Source organism: Ornithorhynchus anatinus, chromosome 4 (assembly GCF_004115215.2).
Source record: "Ornithorhynchus anatinus isolate Pmale09 chromosome 4, mOrnAna1.pri.v4, whole genome shotgun sequence".
In the NCBI taxonomy this organism is placed as follows: domain Eukaryota; kingdom Metazoa; phylum Chordata; class Mammalia; order Monotremata; family Ornithorhynchidae; genus Ornithorhynchus; species Ornithorhynchus anatinus.
The window spans coordinates 20,710,798-20,735,249 of NC_041731.1; the positions used below are offsets into that span (position 1 = coordinate 20,710,798).

General features: G+C 47.9%; 1 protein-coding gene across 1 annotated transcript in view; it reads left to right on the forward strand.

The window, feature by feature from the left end:
• The first annotated feature begins 1,825 nt into the window (after positions 1-1,825).
• The window catches only part of ZHX2 (zinc fingers and homeoboxes 2), an 83,649-nt gene continuing 61,022 nt past the window's right edge, over positions 1,826-24,452 (forward strand). Inside the window, exon 1 of the mRNA XM_029063273.2 lies at positions 1,826-1,969. The gene's annotated coding sequence lies outside the window, so the exon portion shown is untranslated. The remainder of the gene's footprint in view (positions 1,970-24,452) is intronic.

A 24,452-nucleotide genomic window follows, 5' to 3' on the forward strand; every position in this document is an offset into this window, starting at 1 on the left:
CAGATTTACCGGGAAGAGGTGTGTGAGAGAAGAGGCAAGTGAGGAGGTTATGGTCAGAGAGAGGGATTTCAGAGTTGCTGAGGGTAGAGACTGTGCAGTGGTTAGAGATGATGAGATCGAATGTGTGAGTTGAGGAGTGGATGAGGTGGGGTGAAGCAGGAGGTCAACGGAGGTGAAGAGTGATAGGAGGCGGGCAGCAGAAGGGTCATCACGAGCACCTATGTGGATGCCCAAGTCCCCAAGGATCCAAGTGGGCATGGAGCAAGAGATAAGGAATGTAAAAAAGAGACCAAAATGGTTAAAGAAGTTGGAGGAGGGCCCTGGGGGGTGGTAGACGACGGGTACAAGAATCTGGAGTGGGTGGTAGAGGCAGATGATATGGACTTCAAAGGGATAGGAATACTCTCAAGTGCTAAGTACAGTGCTTTGCACACAGCACTCACAACATACCATAAATTCAACTGAGTGAATATTGTACTCTCCCAAGGACTTAGCCCAGTGCTCTGCACACAGATGGCACTCAATAAATACCACTGATTGATTATTTAGTATTTATTAAGCCCTGACTGTGTGCAGTGCTCCGCGCTAGGCGCTAGGAGAAGAAAGAGAGGTGACTCTCTGGGGTTGGCAATCTAATAATACAATGTGGAAGGAGGGACTGGTAGCAAACACTAAAGGAGAAACAAACCCGTGTAATCTCCCCAAATAACAAGATCTGAATTTTAAGGCTACTTAGGTAAGTAAAAAGCAACCCCACTCTTCTCCTCCTCACTAGCTCTTCTTCCTCCTCTTCCCCCACCTGCTCTTCCTCCTCCTCCCCCACCTGCTCTTCCTCCTCCTCCCCCACCTGCTCTTCCTCCTCCTCCTCCCCACCTGCTCTTCCTCCTCCTCCTCCCCACCTGCTTCCTCTCCTCCCCCCACCTGCTTTTCCTCCTCCTCCTCCCCACCTGCTTTTCCTCCTCCTCCCCACCTGCTCTTCCTCCTCCTCCTCCTCCCCACCTGCTTCCTCCTCCTCCCCCCACCTGCTTTTCCTCCTCCTCCCCCCACCTGCTTTTCCTCCTCCTCCCCACCTGCTCTTCCTCCTCCTCCTCCTCCCCACCTGCTCTTCCTCCTCCTCCCCACCTGCTCTTCCTCCTCCTCCTCCCCACCTGCTTCCTCCTCCTCCCCCCACCTGCTTTTCCTCCTCCTCCCCCCACCTGCTTTTCCTCCTCCTCCCCCCACCTGCTTTTCTTCCTCCTCCCCACCTGCTCTTCCTCCTCCTCCTCCTCTCCATCCGCACTCCTCTTCCTCCCCCTCCAACTGCCCTTGCTCCTCCTCACCTGCTCTTCCTCCTCCTCCCCACCTGCTCTTCCTCCTCCTCCTCCTCCTCCCCACCTGCTCTTCCTCCTCCTCCTCCTCTCCATCCGCACTCCTCTTCCTCCCCGTCCAACTGCCCTTGCTCCTCCTCACCTGCTCTTCCTCCTCCTCCTCCTCCCCATCCCCACTCCTCTTCCTCTCCTTCCCGCTTCCACCCACCTGTGTCCATCCCGTCGGGCGGCACGTGTTGGGGGCCCCCGGGGCGGGGGGGAGGGGGGGGAGGCGTGGCGCCGGCCGGGAGGCTGACCCCGCCCCCGGGGCCCCAGACTCAACGTGGGTTGGCCCCGCCGGCGCTCTATGCAAATAGAGAGGCTGACGTCACCCGTCACGTGGTTTCAGCGTCGCTGCCCCGCTGGGAGCCAGGGTTTTTTTTTTTTTTTTTGGTTTTTTTCCTGCCCCCTCCCCTGCGCCCCTCCCCCGCCTGCGGGCTCCTCCTCCTGCTCCTCCTCCTGCTCCTCCTGCTCCTGCTGCTCCTCCTGCTCCTGCCGCCGCCGGGGTGTTGTTGGGCTGCTCCCGGCTGGGCGGGAGCCCCGCTCCCCTGTGGGATCCCCCCGTGCGGGGTGGGGGCGGGAGGACTGGCCGGGCCGGGGGCCCCGCAGCGCCCCGCCTGCAGGTAAGAAACTTCCCCCGAGCCCCCGCACCGCCACTCCCAAACAACTTTCCCACCGCCCGAGGTCAGCTTCAGCTCCACTCTGTCTGTCTGTCTCTGTGCATGGGGAGGGCGGGGGGAGCACCGAGCCGGGGAGCACTGCAGCAGCGGAGCACAAGCACGGGAGCACGGCCGGGGGGTGGGAGAACCTTATCCCCCTCCCGGGAGAAAGAATCCACCAGCCCCGGGCACCCACAGCCTTCCCCCCCCCCCTTTTATTTTAGGGGGTGGACACCAGGAGCCGGGAGCACAAGTTTGGGGAAACTGAGCAGGGGGGGGAGGAGAAAAAAAAAAACATGTCTACGTTTCCCTATGTCGACATAAGCACCAGAAAATATGGCGTCCGCTGTCGACAGGGCGTTACGTAGACCCCACTATGTGTGTTTGCTTTTTTTAAAAAATAAAAATATATTTGCCTCCGCAAAAAGGAAGGTGCAGCCACCTCCGGTGCAGAGGGGCCGGATTCCCACGGGACGGGACTCGGATGCTCCAGTTTTTGGGGGGAGGGCCCGTTTGGCTTCTCCCTTTTTTCTCCCCCCCCCCACTTTTGCTCGTGACGCTGTGTCCTAACGGGGTGGCAGGGAACAGAGACGCCTTGGGGTGTTGCGAGGATCCCTCCTTGAACAGCTCCTGCCAACTGCAGCTCCAGGACCAGAGGGAAAAGCCTAAGATGCCCGGAAGAGCTCCAGACCCCCCTGCTCTTCCCTCCCTTGAGGGTGGTTTGTTGAGCGCTTACTGTGGGCCAGGCTCTGTACTGAGCGCCCGGGCAGACACGAGCTCGTGGAGGTGGATGCCGGCCCCGTCTTCATCCCCGTTTGCCGGATGGGAAAACCGAGGCCCAGAGAAGCAAAGGGAGTCGCACGGAGGTTGGGCGGGATTGGAACCCAGAGCTCTGGCCACTAGGCCATCCTGCTCCCCGGCTTCTCTCTCCCCCCTCCCCCCGCCCCCCGGTTTCAGAGGTAAAGGGGGCAGGAAGTGTGGGTCCACTGGAGAAACTTCACCAGTTTTCCCTCCCACTCGGCCACTTCTCATCCACTTTTCCCTCCCACTCCGCCACTTTTCCCTCCCACTTGGCCACTTCTTCTCATCCGCTTTTCCCTCCCACTCCACCACTTCTCCCCCCCACTCCACCACTTCTCCCCATCCACTTTTCCCTCCCATTCCACCACTTTTCCCCATCCACTTTTCCCTCCCACTCCACCACTTTTCCCTCCCACTGGGCCACTTCTCCTCATCCCCTTTTTCTTTCCATTCCGCCACTTCTCCTCATCCCCTTTATCTTTCCATTCTGCCACTTCTCCTCATCCCCTTCTCCCTCCCACTCCACGTTGCACCCTCTCCAAAGGCTGTCCCGCACCGTCCCACCAAAGGCTAGGCGTTGCAGCTTGTGGCAGGTGTTTAGTGGCTCACCAGAGAGTTGTCGTTAAGTTGTCTGGCCACTTGTGCTCCTTCGGGTCCTCTTTGGGAACCTGCAGAAAGCCCAGAAAGTTGTGAAGTTTGGGGTTGCTGCTGTTCTTCTCGAACTGATGGGGATTGAAGCTGTAGATGGGAATCAAGCTTGGTTGTTGGGAAACAAAGTCGTGAGATGCGGAGTGACACCTGATGGACTCACTACCAGATTGTGATAGGTGGCAAAGCTGTGTCTTCCCCTCCCAACCGTGTAGCAGAGTGCCCCGCATACAGTAAGCACTCAATAAATCTGATCGATTGGTGGGTCTGTGCCCTCAAACGTTAACTAATTTGCCGTTTGTCCACTTTTGCCATGGGACGATAGTCTTTGAGTCGGCTTTTATCAGGGTCTCTCCATCTCCCCCAACCCCTCTTCCTACGCTTAAGATTCTCTCCATCTTCTCCCAAGGTCTCTGATCACGTTCTGTAGGTCTGTGCACGGAGTATCTGGGGGAAAAGGTTTTTGTATCTTTAGTGTTTTTTCTCCCCACCAGTTAAAACAAAAGTCCCGATCAAAGGTGAGAACTGCTTAAAAGGTTTAAAAGCCAAGGTGGAAAGGGGGAGAGACAGATAGGCAGGCAGCTCTCCCACGAAAGGTGAGTTTAAGTTTACAGGAGCACTGAATTTGCACAGTTTAATCCCAAGGCAGTCATCAGCTGACAACCCAGTAGCATAAATATCTTGTAAACTGGCACATTTAATATTAAAAATAGATTTGTGGAGCTTTCAAGTGGCTGAGCAGAACTGACAGACTTGATTCTTTAACCGATTACTCCAAGGTGTATGCACTCCATATTTCAGGCAAGTCACAAATACCAAAATAAAGTTGAATCAAAACACGTCAGTGACGATTTAGACCCTCGCGAGACTGCAGAAGTGTTTTGTGGTTTTAAGGGTTCCCAGTTGCTCTTATTTGAGCACATAACCAAATCCTGGCCAACTTGTACCATCAGGTAAGGCTCTACCTTAAAAATCATCCCACTGGGAAAGACCTAAGGCAAGATAGGATTTTACTACTAAAGTACTGAATCCTGCACTAAAGAATGAAAACTAAAATGCCACTCTCAAAGCCCAGTGTAAAGATTCTTATCTTCTGTGTTTCTCTAATGGTCCTCATCCAGGGGATGAGGCAGAAACAGACAACGTGGCCTAGGGGAAAGACTGTGGGCCTGTCAGTCTGAGGATCTGGATTCTAATGCCGGCTCTGTCACTTGTCTGCCGTGTGACCTTGGCCAAGTTGCTTTACTTCTTTGTGCCTCAGTTCTCTCGTCTGTAAAATGGGGATGAAGATTGTGAGCCCCATGTGGGACAGGGACTATGTCCAACCTTATAATCTTGTATCTACCCCAGCGCTTAGTACCTGGAGTGCAGTACGTGCTTTGCAAATACCACAATTATTATTATTATCATAATTATTTAGAGTGAAGAGGTCAGGGTGGCAGAAGCTGTGCGGCATAGAGGAAAGAGCCCGGGCCTGGGAGTTAGATGACATTGGTGCGTTTGTTCATTCATTCATTAATTCGTATTTATTGAGCACTTACTGTGTGCAGAGCTCTGTACTAAGCGTTTGGAAAGTACAATTCAGCAAAAGAGAGAGAAAATCCCTGCCCACAACAGGCTTACAGTCTAGAAGGGTTCTATTGCTGGCTCTGCCACTGGCCTACTTGTGACATTGGGCAAGTCACTTCACTTCTCTGGGCCTCGGTTTCCTCATTGGTAACCGAATTGGGAATTAAATACCTGTTCTCCCTCCTACTTAGACTTGAGCCCCATGTGGGACAGGAACTGTGTCTGACCTGACTGTGTCGAATCTACCCAGGGCTTAGTACAGTACTTCCCACATAGTAGTAGCTTAGCAAATACCACAATAATGGTGGTAATAATTATTATTAGATGCTTTTATTTGGTTTTGGTAGGGATTGCCCTTTGATAACCAAAATGCCCATGGGGAGAAGCAGCATGGCCTAGTGGAGAGAGCTCTGGACTAGGAGTCAGAAGGACCTGGGTACTAATCCAGGGTACTAATCTGGGTACTAACCTGGGTACTAATCGAGAAGCAGCCTGGCTCAGTGGAAAGAGCCCGGGCTTTGGAGGCAGAGGTCATGGGTTCGAATCCCAGCTATGCCACTTGTCAGCTGTGTGACTGTGGGCAAGTCACTGCTCTGTGCCTCAGTTTCCTCATCTGTAAAATGGGGATGAAGACTGTGAGCCCCACGTGGGACAACCTGATTCGCCTGTGTCTACCCCAGCGCTTAGAACAGTGCTCGGCACATAGTAAGCGCTTAACAAATACCAACATTATTAATCCCAGCTCCACCCCTTGTCTGCTGTGCAACTTTGGGCAAGTCACTTAACTTCTCTGTGCCTCAGTTACCTCATCTGTAAAATGGGAATTAAGGCTGTGAGCCCCATGTGGTACAGGGACTGTGTCCAACATGATTGCCATTTATCCAACCCAGCACTTAGAACAGTGCCTGCCACCTGTAAAGTGCTTAATGAATACCATTTTTTTTAAAAAAAAGAGGGTGAAAAAAGCCAGCCTGTGCTGATCAGAAAGACAGCATCCAAAGGGGCAGAAAAGTGTCCATTTCACTTTGTCCCCCAAACTACAGACCTGCCTCTGGGCCCAGGTTGGGAGGCTGTGGGCGGGGCTCTGAGCAGTCAATCAATCAATCCTATTTATTGTCCACTTACTTTGTGCCAAACACTGTACTAAGCTCTTGGGAAAGTACAATATTGCAGACACCTTCCCTGCCTACAACGAATTTACAGTCCAGAGGGGGACACTGACATTAATATAAATAAATAAATTATGGATTTGTATATAAATGATATGGGGCTGAGTGGGGGGGAATAAAGGGAGCAAATTGGGGTGATGCGAAAGGGAATGGGAAAAGAGGAAATGAGGGCCTAGTCAGGGACTTCCCCTCTAGACTGTAAGTTTGTCGTGGGCAGGAACTGTCTCTACCAACTCTGTTATCGTGGATTCTCCCAAGTGCTTATTCCAGTGCACTGCATACAGTAGGCACTCAATAAATAATTATCATACTTAAGTGCTTACTAAGTACCAACCACTATTCTAAGCACTAAGATAGATATAAGTTAATCAAGTTGCACACAGTCCCTATCCCCCATGGGGTTCACAGTCCAAGTAGGAGGGAGGAGGATTTAATCCTCATTGTACAAATGAGTTAACCGAGGCCCAGAGAAGTGAAGTGATTTGCCTAAGGTCACACAGTGGACATGTGACAGAGCTGGAATTAGAAACCAAGTCCTCTGACTCCCAGATCTGGACTCCTTCCATTAGGCCTTGCCGCTTCCCTAAATTCCATTGGTTGGTTGATTGATTGATTGATTGATCGAAGACCACTTGGAAATGTGCCTTCAGTAAGGCTGCAAATGCTCTGACGTCCAGTCTCTGACACCCCCCTCCCTTCTCCCCAGAGGTTCTACTGTCCCGGGATAACTTGCCTGGCCAGGTGGGCTACGTGACTGACCCCTCATAAGGTCACAAGGGCCGGATTCCTTTTGCAGGGAGCTTGACCAGCTGTCCGGCTAACGCAACAACAAAAATACGTGAAAAGGAGACTTCCCTCCATTTTATTAAGGAACGGAAATGTGCCGTGTCACTGTAGAGCACAGACAACCCAGTGTTTAGAGACTACTATTCAGTGGGTCAGTTGATGTCATTTATTGAGCCCTGAAGTGTGTGCAGAACATTGGACTAAGCATTTGAGAGAGGACAGTGCAAACATGTTGGTAGGCATCTTCCCTGTTCACAACGAGCTTATAATCTAAAGGGACAGTGTATAATCAGTCAATTGGATTTATTGAGCGCTGACAGGCTAGATGTTCAGTAGATTTTTAGGGGTGACATGAATGAGTTTCTTCCTCTAGATTGTAAACTCGTTGTGGGCAGTGCACCTGTGTGCCACCTCTGTTATTTTGTACCCTCCCAAGAGCTTAGTACAGTGCTATGCACACAGTAAGCACTCGGTAAAATGCGACCGGTTGATAGAGTTTCTGTAGTTGATAACTTGGTTCACTGGAAGTTTTTAAAGTCCACAGCTTGGTTTTGTTTTCGAGAAGTAGCATGGCCTGGTAGATAGAGCCCAGGCCCGGGAGTCAGAGGGACCTAGGGTCTAATCCCAAATCCACCACATTATCTGCTGTGTGACCCTGGGCAAGTCACTTCACTACTCTGGGCCTCAGTTCCCTCATCTATAAAATGGAGATTAAGACCAAGATCCCGGTGTGGGAAAGGTACTGTGTCCAACCTGGTAAGCTTGTATCTACCCCAGTGCTTAGTACAGTGCCTGGCACATAGTAAGCACTTCAAAAATACCATATATAAAAAGTCTTAACCGGAGTGATTTTCCATTTCCCCCAATTTAGTGGGTTTGATTTGGAGAGAATATTGAGGGATTGGGGAAAAGGTTAGGGGCTCCTGAAGGCCAAGCCCAGCCTGTCTGTGAGCTCTTTGGCTGCCGAAAGAGAGAGAGAGAGAGAGAGAGAGAGAAAGAGAGAGAAAGGGAGAAAGAGAGAGAAAGATATTGTGGATCTGCAGTGTGAAGGCTAAAGGGCTTGGGAGGCTGGGGAAGAGCCTCCTCCCCTGACATCCTGTCCACCAACTCTGTTATACTGGACTCTCCCAAGCGCCTATTAAAGTGCTCTGCACACAGTGAGCACTCAGTAAATACCATCGAGGGATCAATGGACTATAGACTGTCCCTGTGGACTGCCATCTCATTATGAACAGGGAATGTGCCTACCAATTTTGCTATGTTGGACTCTCCTAAGTGCTTAGTACAGTGCTCTACACACAGTAAGCGCCCAGTAAATGCCATTGATGGGCTGGTCCTGCTCTGGTCCTGCAGGACTTAATAATGAATAATAATGATGGTATTTATTAAGCCCTTACTATATGCCAGGCACCGTACTAAGCACTGGAATAGATTCAAGCTAGTCAGGTTGGACCCAGTCCCTGCCCCAATTGAGCTCAACTTAAGCGCTTAACAAATACCAACATTATTATTATCTTCATCCCCATTTTATAGATGAGGACTTCTTTGTAGGAGCAAGGTGATTGAAGGGAGCCTTAATCTCTCAATTTGTAATCTCGGCAGCTCAAATTAATAATATTTTATGGCTGCTCTGTCCAGAAAGGGGAATTCCTTCCCATCACCCACATGCCAGCTGCCCTGTCTGGGCACTTTATGGGGCAGCAAGACATGCAGGCTTTATGTACATATATGTAATTTATATTAATGTCCGTCTCCCCCTCTAGAATGTAAACTCATTGTGGGCAGGGAATGTGTTTATTGTTATATTGTATTCTCCAAAGTGCTTAGTACAATGCTTTGCACACAGTAAGCACTCAATAAATAGGATGAAATGAATGAAGGAGTGAATGGAGACGGGACTGGGAGTTGAGAGGCATTGCAGATGGCAGGATGATAGGATGTTTTGGTTCAATTCACAGTAAATCTTCAAGGGATGTGGGGCTCTGGCTGTTTGGGAAACGGGAGAGTGGTTTTTCTGCTGTCTGCATGCCCCTATTAATCAGTCAGTGGTATTCAGTGGTATTTATTGAGCACTCACTATTTGTAGAGCATTGGACAAAGTGCTCGGGAGAGGACAGTACAACAGAATTAGTAGGCACTCACCCTGCCCGCAATGAACTTATATCTAGCAGTGGAAGCAGACAGTAGTGTAAATAAATCAGTGACGTATATAGAGGTCTTTGGGGCTGAGGGGGGTGAGGGAGGTGGGAGTGAATAAAAGGATGCAAATCGAAATATAAGGGTGAAGCAGAAGGGAGTGGGAGCAAAGGAAATGAGGACTTAGTTGGGGAAGGCCTCTGGGAGGAGATGTGCCTTCAGTAAGCCTTTGAAACTGGGGAGTCATTGTCTGTCGGTTATCAAGAGGAAGGGTTTTCCAGGCCAGAGGCTGGACCTGGGCGAGAGGGCAAGATAGATGAGTTTGAGGGACAGTGAGTAGGTTGGCATTGGAGTAGAGAAGTTTGCCGGTTGGAGTAGAAGTGTGGCCAGGTGAAGGAACCACCAGTCCAATATGAAGGTTTGATGTTTGTGCTGCTCATCAGTTCCTTTGGTGAAGAGACAGTTTGTGTGTGTGTTTGTGTTCAGTGGTATTTACTGAGTGCATCCGGTGTACAGAGAGCACTAGACTAAGCTCTTGGCCCAGTCAGATAATTGTTGTAATTGCATTCGTTAAGCTCTTCTAATGGGCTTAGCACTATGCTACTAGAAGCAGCGTGGCCTAGTGGAAAGAGCCTGGATCTGGTAGTCAGAGGACTTGGATTCTAATCCCAGCTCTGTCACATTCCTCCAGTGTGATCTTGGGCCAGTCACTTCACTTCCCTGGGCCTTAGTTCCATTATCTGCAAAAATGAGGATTCAATTCCTGTTCTCCCTCTTCTTTAAAGTGTGACTGTAAGATCCTTGTGGTCAGGGGATGTGTCTGTTAGATGGTTGTATTGCAATCTGCCAAGCGCTTAGTGCAGTGTTCCCCCTACAGTAAGTGCTCAATAAATACGATTAAATGGATGAATGTGAATCCCAGTGGGAACTAATTAGCTTGCTTCTACCCAGTGCCTGGCACCTGGTGAAGCGCTTAATGGTGACCACATTTCTAATGGAGTGGGCAGATTCAATCCTTGTCTTTAAGGAGTTTACAATCTAGTAGGCAGAAGTGGAGTGCTTCTGTTTGGGGAAATGTAGTGAGAAGCAGTGTGACCTAATGGAAAGGGCCTGGGACTCAGAAGGACCTGGGTTCTAATTCTGGCTTCGCCACTTGTCTGCTGTGAAAACCTTGGGCAAGTCAATCAGTCCATCAATGGTATTGTTTGAGTATTTACTATGTGCAGAGCACTGTACTAAATGCTTGGGAGAGTACAATACAAAAGAGCAGACACATTCCCTGCCCACAGTGAGTTGATGTTCTACTCTCTGGGCCTCGTTATCCTTACCTGTGAAATGGGAGATGAGACTGTGAGCCCCATGTGGGACAGGGAGTGTGTCCAACCTAAATACCTGGTATCTACCCCGCGCTTAGAACAGTGTCTGGCACGTAGTTAGTGCTTAATAAATGCCATAACACAAAAAAGTGTGTGGAATAAGGAGAAGGGATCGCAGTGGCAGAATTTGGGAATGTTATTCCCACCATCCCCGTCCATCTGGGAGCAGCAGATGGTAGCCTTCAGAAATTGTTGAGCACATTAAGTTGTAGCAGGGCATTTCCTTTATTGCAGGTTCCGCACTAGGCGACCCCCACATCCTAGGAAAATTGGGGCTATTAGAACCCAGACAGGAGCTCCGCTAGGCCTGCTGCCTAAGTTCTAGCAAGTCCTGGGTGAGTGCTCACTTCGCACTGGTGTCTACCGTGATGCTCAACTGTTTGTCATGATCTTTTTTTTATGGTCTTTATTAAGTGTTTACTATGTGCCAGGCAGTGAACTAAGTGCTGGGGTAGACAGCTGCCTTTGACACTGTCGACCATCTCTTTCTCCTCAACATCTTGACTTCACGGACTCCGTCTTCTCCTGGTTCTCCTCTTATCTCTCTGGCCATTCATTTTCGGTCTCCTTCGCGGGCTCATCCTTCCCCTTCCGTCCCCTAACTGTAGGGGCTCCTCAAGGGTCAGTTCTTCGTCCCTCTCTGTTCTCCATCTATACTCACTCCCTTGGTGAACTCATTCACTCTAATGGCTTCAACTATCATCTCTATGCAGATGACACCCAAATCTGCATCTCCTCCCCATTCTGTCTCCCTCCCTCCAGGCTCGTGTCTCCTCCTACTTTCAGGATATCTCCACCTGAATGTCCGCCTGCTACTTAAACTCAACATGTCCAAGACTGAACTCCTTATCTTCCCTCCCAAACCCTGTCCTCCTTTCCTGTCACTGTGGATGGCACTGCCATCCTTCCCGTCTCACAAGACCGCCACCTTGGTGTCGTCTTTGACTCAGCTCTCTCATTCACCCCCCACATCCAATCCGTCACCAAAACCTGCCGGTCTCACCTTCACAACATCGCCAAGATGTGCCCTTTCCTCTCCATCCAAACAGCTACCTTGCTGGTACAATCTCATAATATTCCAACTGGATTATTGCATCAGCCTTCTTTCTGATAGCCCATCCTCCTGTCTCTCCCCGCTTCATTCTATACTTCACTCCGCTGCCCCGATTATCTTTCTACAGAAACACTGTGGGCATATCACTTCCATCTTCAGAAACCTCCAGTGGTTGCCTATCAACCTTTGCATGAAGCAGAAACTCCTCACTCTTGGCTTCAAAGCTCTCCATCACCTTGCCCTCTCCTACCTCACCTCCATTCTCTCCTTCCTCAGCCCACCCCGTACATTCCACTCTTCTGCCGGTAATCTCCTCACTGTGCCTTGTTCGCAACTGTCCCGCCATGGAGCCCTGGCCTACATCCTACCACTGACCTGGAATGCCCTCCCTCTTCACTTCTGCCAAACTGTCTTCCTCTCTTCAAAGCCCTACTGAGAGCTCACCTCCTCCTACAGGAGGCCTTCCCAGACTGAGCCCGCCCTTTTCCTCTGCTTGTCCTCTCCTCCCCATTGCCGCCACTCCCTCACTCTGCTCTACCCCCTCCCCACAGCACCTCTGTATTTTTGTATATATTATTTATGACTGTTTTATTAATGATGTGTATATATCTATGATTCTATTTATCTATTTTGATGGTATTGATGCCTAACTACTTGTTTTGTTTTGCTGTCTGTCTCCCCCTTTTAGACTGTGAGCCCGTTACTGGGCAGGGATTGTCTCTATCTGTTGCATAATTGTACATTCCAAGTGCTTAGTACAGTGCTGTGCACACAGTAAGCACTCAATATGATTGAATGAATGAATAGAGGTTAATTAGATGGCACACAGTTCTTGTCCAACCTGGGACTCAAAGTCTTCATCCCCATTTGACAGATGAGGGAACTGAGGCCCAGAGCAGCAAAGTGACTTGCCCTAGGTCACACAGCAGACAAGTGGAGAAGCAGGGATTAGAACTTAGGTCCTTATGACTCCCAGGCCCGGGTTCTATCCATTAGGCCACAAGGCCACCAGGGTCTGAAAGTGGGAGGGGATCTTTGCCCCCAAAGTGGGGGGCTGGGGAGAGGGCTGTGGGCACTCTGGAGAGGGTAATGGGGGAAGGGAGGAAGGAACACCTTCCCCCCTGCCCGTCAAGCACACAGAAAATCTGGTCTCTTTAGTTTAAACAGAGAATTCCCCCATTTCAAATGCTATGGATTTTTTAAAATCCAAAAATAGCTCAGAAGCCCCTTTCTTCAATGCAAGGTTCACACGATGAAAACTCAGCCCCTCTTTGAGGTCAGATATTCCCATGATCCCATGTGAGAGGAGGCTTTGATTCGGGGAAACTGGACAGCCCAGCCTCTCACCTAGCTGGGGAGGAAGATGAGGATGAGGAGAGGGAGGGAGGAGGAAGAGGAGAAAACCAAGGCAAAAATAGACTGCTCTCTCTGCTGATCTTTAACTGGAAAAGGCTCATTGAAGTTGACAATTCTAGGATTAGGGAAGCAGCATGACCTGGGAAAGAGCCCAGTCCTGGGAGTCAGAAGATCTGGGTTCTAATACCAGCTCTGCCACTGGTCTGCTGTGTGACTTTGGGCAAGTGACCTGACTTCTCTGAGAGCCACATTGTCTCCCTGGCCTCCACAGCCCCCTGGAGGTAAGCCCTACCCTGGAAGTACTCAGAGCCTGATTAAAAATATTGTTCTCATAGGTGAGTGGAGATGAGCAGCTGATATTTACTCTTCTCTTCCTGCATTCTGGTTTTGTTGTGTTTGGTTTTCTTGGAGGTATGTGTCCATGTGGGAACTGAGTGTATTTTGCTTGTCATTATGATACTAATAATAACCTTGGTACTTCTTGGGGGCTTAGCATGTGCCAAGCACTGTACTAAGCACTGGGGTAGGTACAAGCTAATCATATAAATCACAGTCCAGGTCCCACATGGGGCTCTCTGTTCTGTCTTCTATAAAATAGGGATTCAGTACCTGTTCTCCAACCTACTTATGGTGAGCCCCAAGGGGGCAGGGGCTATGTCCAGTCTGATTACCTTGTATGCCCTGTAGCACTTAGTCTGGTGCTTGGCAATCAATGAGTCATTCAATCAATGGTATTTATTGAGGGCTTACTTTGTGCAGAACACTGTATTAAGCACTAGGGAGAGGACAATACAACAGAATTAGCACACCCATTCCCTGTTCATTATGAGTAGCAGCATGGCCTTGTGGACAGACCCAGGGCCTGGGTGTCAGAAGGACCTGGGTTCTAATCTGGCCTCTGTCACTTGTCTGCTCTGTGGCCTTGGGCAAGTCACTTCACTTCTCCGAGCTTCAGTTCCCTTATCTGTAAATTGGGGATTGTGTCTGTGAGGCGCACATGGGACTGGCACTGTGCCCAACTCGATTAGCTTTTATCTACACCAGTGCTTAGTACAGTGCTTAACACACAAGAAGCACTTAATAAGCTTTTGTGGAAAGGGAATGTGTCGGTTATTATAGTGTACTCTCCCAAGCTCTTAGTACAGTGTTCTGAACACAGTAAGCACTCAACAAATACAATTGATTGAAATACCATAAAAAACCTTTGGTCTTACAGGCTAGAGGCACATACGATGCATTCAACAAATACCATGTTCTGATGGCAGTGACTTTCTTCTCCCTCCATGCCCCATACTGAGTCATCAGTGCCAGCTCTCACCACTTCTGGGCTCCTCCTCTCCCTCCCTCCCCAACCCCCCAAAACTCTGTGTCATAAATACCACCCATGCAGCCCCCCAACCCTACCCCACATCTTATCTGTCTACCCCAGCAATCTCCCACCCCTCCCTTCCCCAACCCCACGACCCCTCCTCACCCTTCTACATCTCCTTGGCCTAGCATCTCCTAGAGGTGCATGGCCTACTGGCTAAGGCCCGAGCCCGGAAGTTGGAAGGACCTGGGTATCAATCCCAGCACCGCCACTTGTCTGCTGTGTGACCATGGGCCACTCAGATTACTTCTCTGAGCCTCAGTTCCCTCATCTCTAAAAAAAAAAAAAAAAAAAAAAAATGGGGATTGACTGTAAGCCCCATGTGGGACTTGGTCACTGAATTGTACTTTCCAAGCACTTAGTATAGTGCTCTGCACACCACAAGTGCTCAGTAAATACGACTGAATGAATGAATGATCGGGACTGTGTCCAACCTAATATTCACCCCAGCAATTAGTATACTGCTTGGCACACAGTAAGCACTTAACAAATAATAATGATAATCATTATGGGTTTTTTTAAGCGTTTACTATGTGCCAAGCACTCTTCTAAGCAGGGTAAATATTATTTAGGTTATTAGGTTGTCCCACTTGGGGCTAACAGTCGTAATCCCCATTTTACAGATGAGTTAACTGAGGCACAGAGAAGTTAAGTGGCTTGCCCAAGATCACACAGCAGACAAATGGTGGAACCAGGATTAGAACCCACATCCTGTGACTTCCAAGCCTCTGCTCTTGACACTAAGCCAACAAATGCCATTATTAGTATTATTATTATCATCCCTTATACTTCACTCATCATTGGTCCCAGTGTCAGCCCATCGGAGGCTTACAGTTCAAGACTTCAGGAGAACAGATATCTTATCCCCATCTTACAGGTGAGGAAGCTGAGGCATTGAGAAGTTAAGTAACTTAACCCAGGTCACACAGAGGTGGCCTTAACAGTAGAACCCCGGTCTTCTGACTCTCAGCCGTGGACTCTTATTCCCATTCTGGGCCGTGTCCTCCCTGCAGCCCCACTCCCCCTCTTTATCCCAGCAGAGTGATCCTACTGCTTCTGGTTTCTGGCAGTCACTTGATTAATTTATGGGCACCCCAAAGAGGCTTCAAGTACTGGCTCTATCCTCAAATCATTGTTGACCGTCAAAAAGGAAATGATACTGGTCTTCCTTGGAGGAGGCTGGACTCCATCAACAGAGCCTAAGCCAAGCACTCTGGTGTGATTAACCCAGTGCAGTTAATAAAATGCAGAGTTTTTTCTCCTTACAGTAAAGCTTTATTGTGGGGGAAGAGGAAAAGCCAGCAAAAGCATTTGCAGTCATTTGTAGTAATAATAATAATTATTAGTATTGTGGCATTTAAAAGCTTACAATAGGCCAACCACTGCACTAAGCACTGGGGCAAATACAAGATCATCAGGTCTGACACAGTAAGAAGGAAACAGATGAAGACTGGTTTGAGTCACAGGTCTGCTCACAATGTTTTCAGAATAGACAGTTAAATACTTTTCAGTCTGGGGAGGGGGGGAGAGAGAGTGTGTGTGTGTTTGTGTGTTTTATGAGCAGAAACTGCCTTTCTAGGGAGTCGGTGAACATGCCAAGTTCTAGCATCCTGTGACTTAAGCTGATATTAAACCTTACAAATCAAGCTTTTAATGATTATATGATGCTGCAGATTAAAACTACGAGATGTTCATCGTGTGAGGTTTTGAGTGAAGCTCCCTTAAACTTATTGTTAATTCTCTACTCTTATTCTTGGCTATCCCTAATTAAATTCTCGAAACTCTTTCAGCAAATTATAGTTTTAATAAAATAATTACTTAAAAAATTTTACTGGAAATGCAGCCTAATGATCACCAGCATTATAGGATCTCATAACTTCTTGAGTTGAAAAGACTTGCCACTGGACTGATGATTTAACAGACAGGCTCATATCTGGGGAGAGCCGGGGAGAATAATGAGTCAAGATAAGTTGTACTTATCCAGTGCTTTTTATATGTAGGTGGTATTTGTAGAGTGCTTATTGTGTGCCAGGCACTGTTCTAAGCACTTGGGTAAATACAAGTTAATCAGGGTGGACTAAGTCCCTGTCCCACATAGGGCTCACAGTCTTCATCCCCATTTTACAGATGAGGTAACTGAGGCACAGAGAGGTTAAGAGAAATGAAATGATTTGCCCAAGGTCACAAAAGCAGACAACTGGCAGAGCCAGGAGTGCTGTGTTCAGAGCTCTGTACTAAGCACTTGGGAGAGTACAATATAACAGGTTTGATAGATACATTCCCTGCTCACAACGAACCTACTGTCTAAAGGAGAAAGCTAGTGCTACAGGAGGAAGGGGTCTGTAATCATTTGTACTTTTAGGTTATAGCTAGGAACATGCTTTCTGCTAGAAGAGGCTCTATAAAGTTTTTCAGAAGTTTTATTATTGCTGAGAGCAGCTTCACTGATGATAGTCAGTCTGTTTACATCACCGTGCAAATGATCACCAGTCCGCTTGGCCTGATGGAGACACAATTAGCTTTGCCTCTTGTCCTCGAACCTCTTGACTGGGTTTGTGCGAGTTTGGGCTGGCGAGAGGTCCCCGAGTGGTTTTGGCTTGGACCTTCCAAGCCCAGCGAGACGAGAAACAGAGAGAGAGTGGAAAACAGCCTGTGGATGGAGTGGGAGAATTTTGCAAGCCTGAACCCAGTGTTGAGTGCAGTGCCTGGTGCATAGTAAGTGATTAACAAATACCGTAACTTTTAAAAAAGTCTGTCAAAGAAGAAGGGAGACCCTGCCTCACACTTGGCTCCTCTAGGACTAACCTTCTCACTCGGCCTCCATCTCACATATGTCTCCATCAGCTTCTCACCTACGTCCTGCCTCTGGCCTGGAACACCCTACCTCCTCAAATTCGCCAGATATTGACTCTCCCCGCCACAGACCCCTACTGAAGACACATCCTCCAAGAGGCCTTCCCAGATTAAGCTCCACCTTTCCTCATGTCCCACTCCTTTCTGCGTCTCCCTGACTTGCTCCTTTTGCTTTTACCCCAGAGCACTTAAATCCATATCTGTCATTTTATGTTTTTGTATCGATGTCTCTCTCCCTGCCTCTGGAGTGTATACTCATTGTGGGCAGGGAATATCACTCTTTGTTGTTGTATTGTACTTTCCAAAGTGCTTAGAACAGTGCTCTGCACACAGAAAGCGCTTAGTAAATATGATTGAATGAATGAAGATTTTTTTCTTTAATCATTCAATGGTAAAGCATCGTACTAAGCGCTTGGGAGAGTTTTGTTTTTATGGTATTCATTCATTCAAGAGTATTGAGCGCTTACTATGTGCAGAGCACTGTACTAAGTGCTTGGAATGAACAAGTTGGCAACAGATACAGTCCCTGCCATTTGACGGGCTTACAGTCTAATTGGGGGAGACAGACAGACAAGAACAATGGCAATAAATAGTCAAGGGGAAGAACATCTCATAAAAACAATGGCAACTAAATAGAATCAAGGCGATGTCCATTTCATTAACAAAATAAATAGGGTAATGAAAATATATACAGTTGAGCAGACGAATACAGTGCTGTGGGGATGGGAAGGGAGAGGGGGAGGAGCAGAGGGAAATGGGGGGAAAAGAGGGTTAAGCCGCGGAGAGGTGAAGGGGGAGTGGTAGAGGGAGTAGAGGGAGAAGAGGAGCTCAGTCTGGGAAGGCCTCTTGGAGGAGGTGAGTTTTAAGTAGGGTTTTGAAGAGGGGAAGAGAATCAGTTTGGTGGAGGTGAGGAGGGAGGGTGTTCCGGGACCGCGGGAGGACATGGCCCAGGGGTCGACGGCGGGATAGGCGAGACCGAGGGTCGGTGAGGAGGTGGGCGGCGGAGGAGCGGAGCGTGTGGGGTGGGCAGTAGAAAGAGAGAAGGGAGGAGAGGTTGAAAGGGGCAAGGTGATGTAGAGCCTTGAAGCCTAGAGTGTGGAGTCCAGTCTCTGTTCTAAGTGCTAGGGGAAGATACCATAGTCAGGTTGGACCCAGTCCCTGTCCCACATGGGGCTCACAGTCTTAATCCCCATTTTACAGATGACATAACTGAGACACAGGGGAAGTTAAGTGGCTTGCCCAAGGTCACTCAGCAGACAACTGGTGAGGCTGGGGTTAGAACCCACTACCTCTGACTCCCAAGCCCGTGCTCTGTTCACTAGTCAATGCTGAGTCCAATACACCAGAATTAGCAGCTGCGTATCCTGCCCACAATGAGCTTCCAGTCTAGGAGAGGAGTTTATAATCTGTGAGCATCTTCGCCTGTGAAGCTCAGGCTGTCTTCTCATTGTGGTATTTATTAAGTGCCTTGCACTCTTCTAACCCCTGGGGTAGACCCATTATAATCAAGTCAGTAAGAGTCCCTGTCCCACATGGTGGTCACAGTCTAAGGAGGAGGAGAACAGGTATCGAATACCTATTTTACAGGTGAGGTAACTTGAGGCTCAGAGAAGTGAAGTGACTTACCCACGCTCATGCAACAAGCAAGAAGCAGAGCTGAGATTAGAACCCAGCTCCTCTGTTGTTTTTGTTTGTTTTAAAGTATTTCTTAAGCGCTTACTAGGTGCCAGACACTTTATTCTGAATCCCAAGGCCCATGCTCTATCCACAAGGCCAAGCTGCCCCCGGGTTGAGGACTACTGAGCGTTGACAGGCAGTCATTCTGACAGTCAGGCAGTTGTATTTATTGAGCATTGTGCCAAGCGCTTGGGAGAGAACGATATAACAGTTGGTAGACATGTTGGAGAAGCAGCGTGGCTCAGTGGAAAGAGCACGGGCTTTGGAGTCAGGGCTCATGAGTTCGAATCCCAGCTCTGCCACTTGCCAGCTGTGTGACTTTGGGCAAGTCACTTAACTTCTCGGTGCCTCAGTTCCCTCATCTGTAAAATGGGGATTAAGACTGTGAGCCCCACGTGGGACAACCTGATTCCCCTGTGTCTACCCCAGCGCTTAGAACAGTGCTCGGCACATAGTAAGCGCTTAACAAATACCAACATTAATTAATGTTCCCTGCCAACAGTGAGCTTAGTCTAGAGGGACAGTCTTTTGTCAGTCAATCAATCAGTGATATTTATTGAGTGCTTACTGTGTGCAGAGCACTGTACTAAGTGCTAGAGAGAGTCCTGCTACTGCTCACAACGAACTGCAGGCTAGAGGATATTTTTAGAGGATTAGGGGAGCCATACATTCACCGAACGTGAAAAGCCAAAGTTGCAATCTTAAATCACGGTTTCCTGACCTCAAGCAATCTGGGGTCTGATTGAGTCGTCCAAGGGTGAAATGAGGGAGTTTCAGGGTTGGAAGAGATTTTGGCAGAGAAACAGCATGGCCTAGCGTATAGAGCCTGGGCCTGGAAGTCAGAAGAACCTGGTTCTAATCCCAGCTCTGCCCCTTGTCTGCTACGTGACCTTAGACAAGTCACTTCCCTTCTCTGGGCCTCATTTCCCTCATTTGTAAAACAGAGATTAAGACTGTGAACCCCACATGGGATAGAGACTGTGTTCAACCTGATTATCTTGTACCTACCCCAGCGCTTAGTTTAGTACAGTGACTGGCATCTAGTAAGTGCTTAAAAAAATACCATAATGAAGAAGAGCAAGGAGTGGCGGTGGTTCATTGCTAGGGGATTGGAGGAATACCGAAAACTAGAAATCGGTCAATCAATGGCATTTATTGAGCGCTTCCTGTGTACAGAGCACTGGACTAAACACTTGGGAGAGTGCAATATAACAGAATTGGTAGACATGTTCCCAGCCCACAACGAGTTTACAGATGTATATGTACTTAAGTGCTATAGGGCCAAGGTGAAAATCAGAATGCTTAAGTATCCCTTGGGCAAAAGCGATGTAGAAGGGAGGAAGAAAAGGGTTTAGTCAGGGAGAGATGTGCTTTTATAAGGGTGTGGGAGATGGGGAGAGTAATGGTCTTTGTCAATGGGGGTAAGCTTGTTGTGGGCTGGGAACTTGTCTACCAACTCTGATGTATTTTTATCCTCTTCCAAACCCTTGGTACAGTGCTCTGCGCATAGGAAATGCTCCATAAGTACTATTGATTAACTGACTGAGCGATTTCCAGGCCAGAGGGAGGAAGTAGGGAGGGATCGACTGCGAGAAGGACAAGATCGAAGTACAGTGACACTAAAGATAAGTGGTATAAAAATGGAATGAGTGGACTGTTAAAGAATTCTGGAAAAGTTGGGGGAAGAAAGTCTGACTGGACATTACTATTGCCCTTAATTATGGTATTTGTTAAGCATGGTATTTTTAAGCACTTACTCTGTGTCAAGCACCCTACTAAGCACTAGAGATGTTACCAAATATTCAGTTTGGACGTGATCCCTGTCCCTTACGGGGATCACAGTCTAAAAGTAGGAGGGAGTAGCATTTAATCCCCATTTTACAGATGATAACTGAGGCCCAGAGAAGTAAAGTGGCTTGCACAACATCACACAGCAGACAAATGGCAGAGTTGGGATTAGAACCCAGGTCCTCCGACTTGCAGGCTTGGGCTTTATCCTTTGAACCTCACTGCTACTCTTCTCTTCTGAACTTTGGGTTAAAGTGGTGGTGTAATGGGAGTTGCTGCCTTCTGGACTGTAAACTCCTTGTGGGCAGGAAAAGTGTTGACCAGCTCTGTTATATTGCACTCTCCCAGCCTCTCAGTACAGCGCCACAAAAAGTAAGCGCTAAACAATACTGTTTCCTCATAGACCATAAATTCCTTGTAGGCAGGGATTGTGTCTACCTACTCTGTTATACTGCACTCTCTCAAGCCCTCAGTACAGTGCATTGCACACAGTGAGTGCTCAGTGAATACAGTTGAATGATCCAGTGTTAGAAGATAATTTACAATTCAAATGCAAAGACAAAGGTGCTGTTCAAGTCTCCTGTTAACTCTTTAGCAATGAACAAATGGCAATCTCCCCTCACTTCCTTAGGGATTAAGTGGGATTGTCTACATGAAGCCAACGCGATTCCCTTTGGAACCAGTGAGGGAAGAGGGAAGAGTTGGGAAGTATATGTGTGTGTGTATGTGTGTGTGCAGTGGGGGAAGGGGATGGGTTGAAAGGGGAGAAGGGAAGTTGGAAGTTTCCCAAACCAAGCTGCCGCACTCAAAACATTAATGGGTCATGACCACTGGGAAGGGTGATTTTGGACCTCCGGGTTTGTGTGTGTGTGTGTTTTTTCCTCTCTACTGGAATGCGTTGTTTATTTACTGGAACTCGCATCATTGTTTAGCTTGGGAAATGGGTTTTTGCATGTTCAGTGGAGGCTATCGGGCTGGTTCAGGGTGTTGGTTCTGATAATAATTGTGATATTTAAGTGCTTACTGTGTGCCAGGCACTGTTCTAAGCGCTGGGGTGGACAAGCAAGTTCCTGTCCCACATGGGGCTCAGCCTCAATTCCCATTCTGCAGATGAGATTACCGAAGCACAGAGAATTGAAGTGACTTACCCAGGGTCTTACAGCAGACAGTGGCGGAGCAGGGATTAGACCCCGTAACGTTCTGACTGCCAGGCCTGAGCACTGTGTCCTGAGAGGAAGCTTGGTGAAAGTTGTAGTTATCTGTGGTGGCTGAAATTGCGCCAATTCATTAGGATCATTTTCCAAAGGTGGAAAGTGGAAACATGAGAACCTGAGAGGGAAACTGGGATATTTCCTCCCCCCTTCTCCCAAAAGGATTATATTGTCCATGACTAAGTGAAGTCCCTTTTCTTTACTGACTTTCTCAGCTTTGATAAAAGTAAACAAACAGGCTCAGGAGTGGAATCTGGAAATGTTAAAATTGGATTGGGGACCCCTAGCGAGCGGGGAGGAGGAGAAGTCCAGGTAAGACCCCTGATTTGTTAAAGTGCTCTGTCATACCTAAACCTGTTTCCCCAAGTAGAATACTATTAACCATTCAATCAGTCATATTTATTGAGCACTTACTATGTGCGGAACACTGTACTAAGCACTTGGGAGAATACAGTAGAACAATAAACGGACACATTCCCTGCCCACACGAGTTTTCAGTCTGCTAATCCCTCTAGACTGTAAACTCGTTACAGGCATGGAACATGTCTGCTTATTCTATTGCATTGGCTCCTCCCAAGTGGTGAGTATAGAATTCTTCACATACTAAATGCTCCAGTAAATGCCATTGATTGATTGACTGTCAGTCACTTGATTGATAGACTCAATCAATTGATAGACTGTCCCTCTAACTATAAGCTCATTATGGGCAGGGAACGTTTCTACCATCTCTGTTGTCTCCCAAGTGTTTAGTACAGTGCTCTGCACTCAGTAAGCAATGGATAAATAAAATTGATTTGTTGACTATCATTCTCCCTGTGGCATCAGGACCTTTGCCCTGGCCCCCACCCCAGAAATGATAATAATGATGGTATTTGTTAAGCGCTTACTACGTGCCAAGCACTTTTTTAAGCATTGTGGTAGATACAAGGTAATCAGAGTGTCCCACCTGGGGCTCACAGTCTTAATCCCCATTTTACAGAGGAGGTAACTGAGGCGCAGAGAAGTCAAGTGACTTGCCCAAAGTCATGCCCAAAGTCACACAGCTGACAAGTGGCAGTGCTGGGATTAGAACCCACGACCTCTGACTCCCAAGCACGAGCTCTTTCTACTAAGCCACGCTGCTTCTCTATTTGCAACACCATTTGTTTGCATCTACTCCAGCGCTTAGTACAGTGCCTGGCACATAATAGGCGCTGAACAAATACCATAATTATAATTATTATGAGGGTCACAGTCTAAGTTGGCCCCATTCAGGCATTTCCCTCACTCCACAAGACTTAAATACATATCTTTAATTACTATATTATAAAATACTGATTTATTCCCATTAATGTCAGTCTTCGTGCCTCGACTGTAAACTCACGGTAAACAGGAAACAGGTTTCCAAACTCTGTTATACTGTGCTCTACTAATTTATTTATTTGGGAGTCCTGACCTGCAGGATGACCAAAGGGGGAAGACCAAGACTGAGACGTGAGAAACATCGAGGCCTAGCGGAGCGAGCATAGGCCTGCAAGCCAGAGGACCTTTTTTTTTTATGGTTGTTAAGACTTACTACGTGCCAAGCACTGTACTGGGGAGTTACCAGATAGTCCATTTGGACACACTCCCTGCCCCACATAGGGCTCATAGTCTTAATCTTGGTTTTAGGACCTGGGTTCTAATCCCTGCTTCACCACAAGTCTGCTTTGTGACTTTGGTCAAGTCCTTCACTCTTCTGGGCCTCAGTTACCTCGTCTGTAAAAGGGGTATTAAAACTGTGAGCTCCATGTGGGACAGGGCCTGTGTCCATCCTGATTAGTTTCTCTTGCCCCAGAACTTTGTACAATGCCTGGCACATAGTAAGCACTTAACAAATACCATTAAAAAAAAAAGATCTGTGTCTCAGTTACCTCATCTGTAAGATGGGGATCAAAACTGTGGTCCAACCTGTGTCCAATCTAATTACCTGGTGCTGCCCTCAACACTTAGTACAGTACCTCGCACGTCACATATACCAAAAAATAAATAGATACACTTAGGACAGTTGTCTGAAAGTCAGCCATGGGGAAGAGTTTCATCTTTTGCAGTAATGCTTAAAGTACTGATTTTCTCTTCGCGCCTTCTCTGATAGAAAAGTTCTCTGGTCTTCCCCATCTTTCATCCTGTCAGGAAGGGCAAGTGCCCTCATTAGAGTAATTAGAGAACAGGAGAGATTACCAAGGAGAGGAGTCATGTACACGCTAATTTGTTCAACTCAGGGCTTAGCTTTTAAGAATTGCATGAGGCTGTGAATCACAGCTAGCTGTCTTCCTCCTAACTTTCCAAGAACCAGACACAAAAGCAGTGGGGTATTAGCAAGGCTTCTATTTAAACCTACAGATTATAAAGGCACTCAATCTCTGAGGGGCCTTTTTTTCCCTCCCCGCTCTTCTTGCACCGGCTGGCTGTTTATGTGTTGTTCTAGATGCAGATGGATTGACACCCACTGGACACGTGTGTCAATATCGCTGTTATGAAAATGCTAACGTTGGGTCTCTCCGCCATTGATATGAGTGCTACTGATTTTTTTTTTAATCAAGTTCACATGATTTTCACTGTACACCTCACTTGACAAAGTTGATACATTGACTCCGGATGTTGAGATCCCCAACTTGGAGAGTTTGGGATCGGTT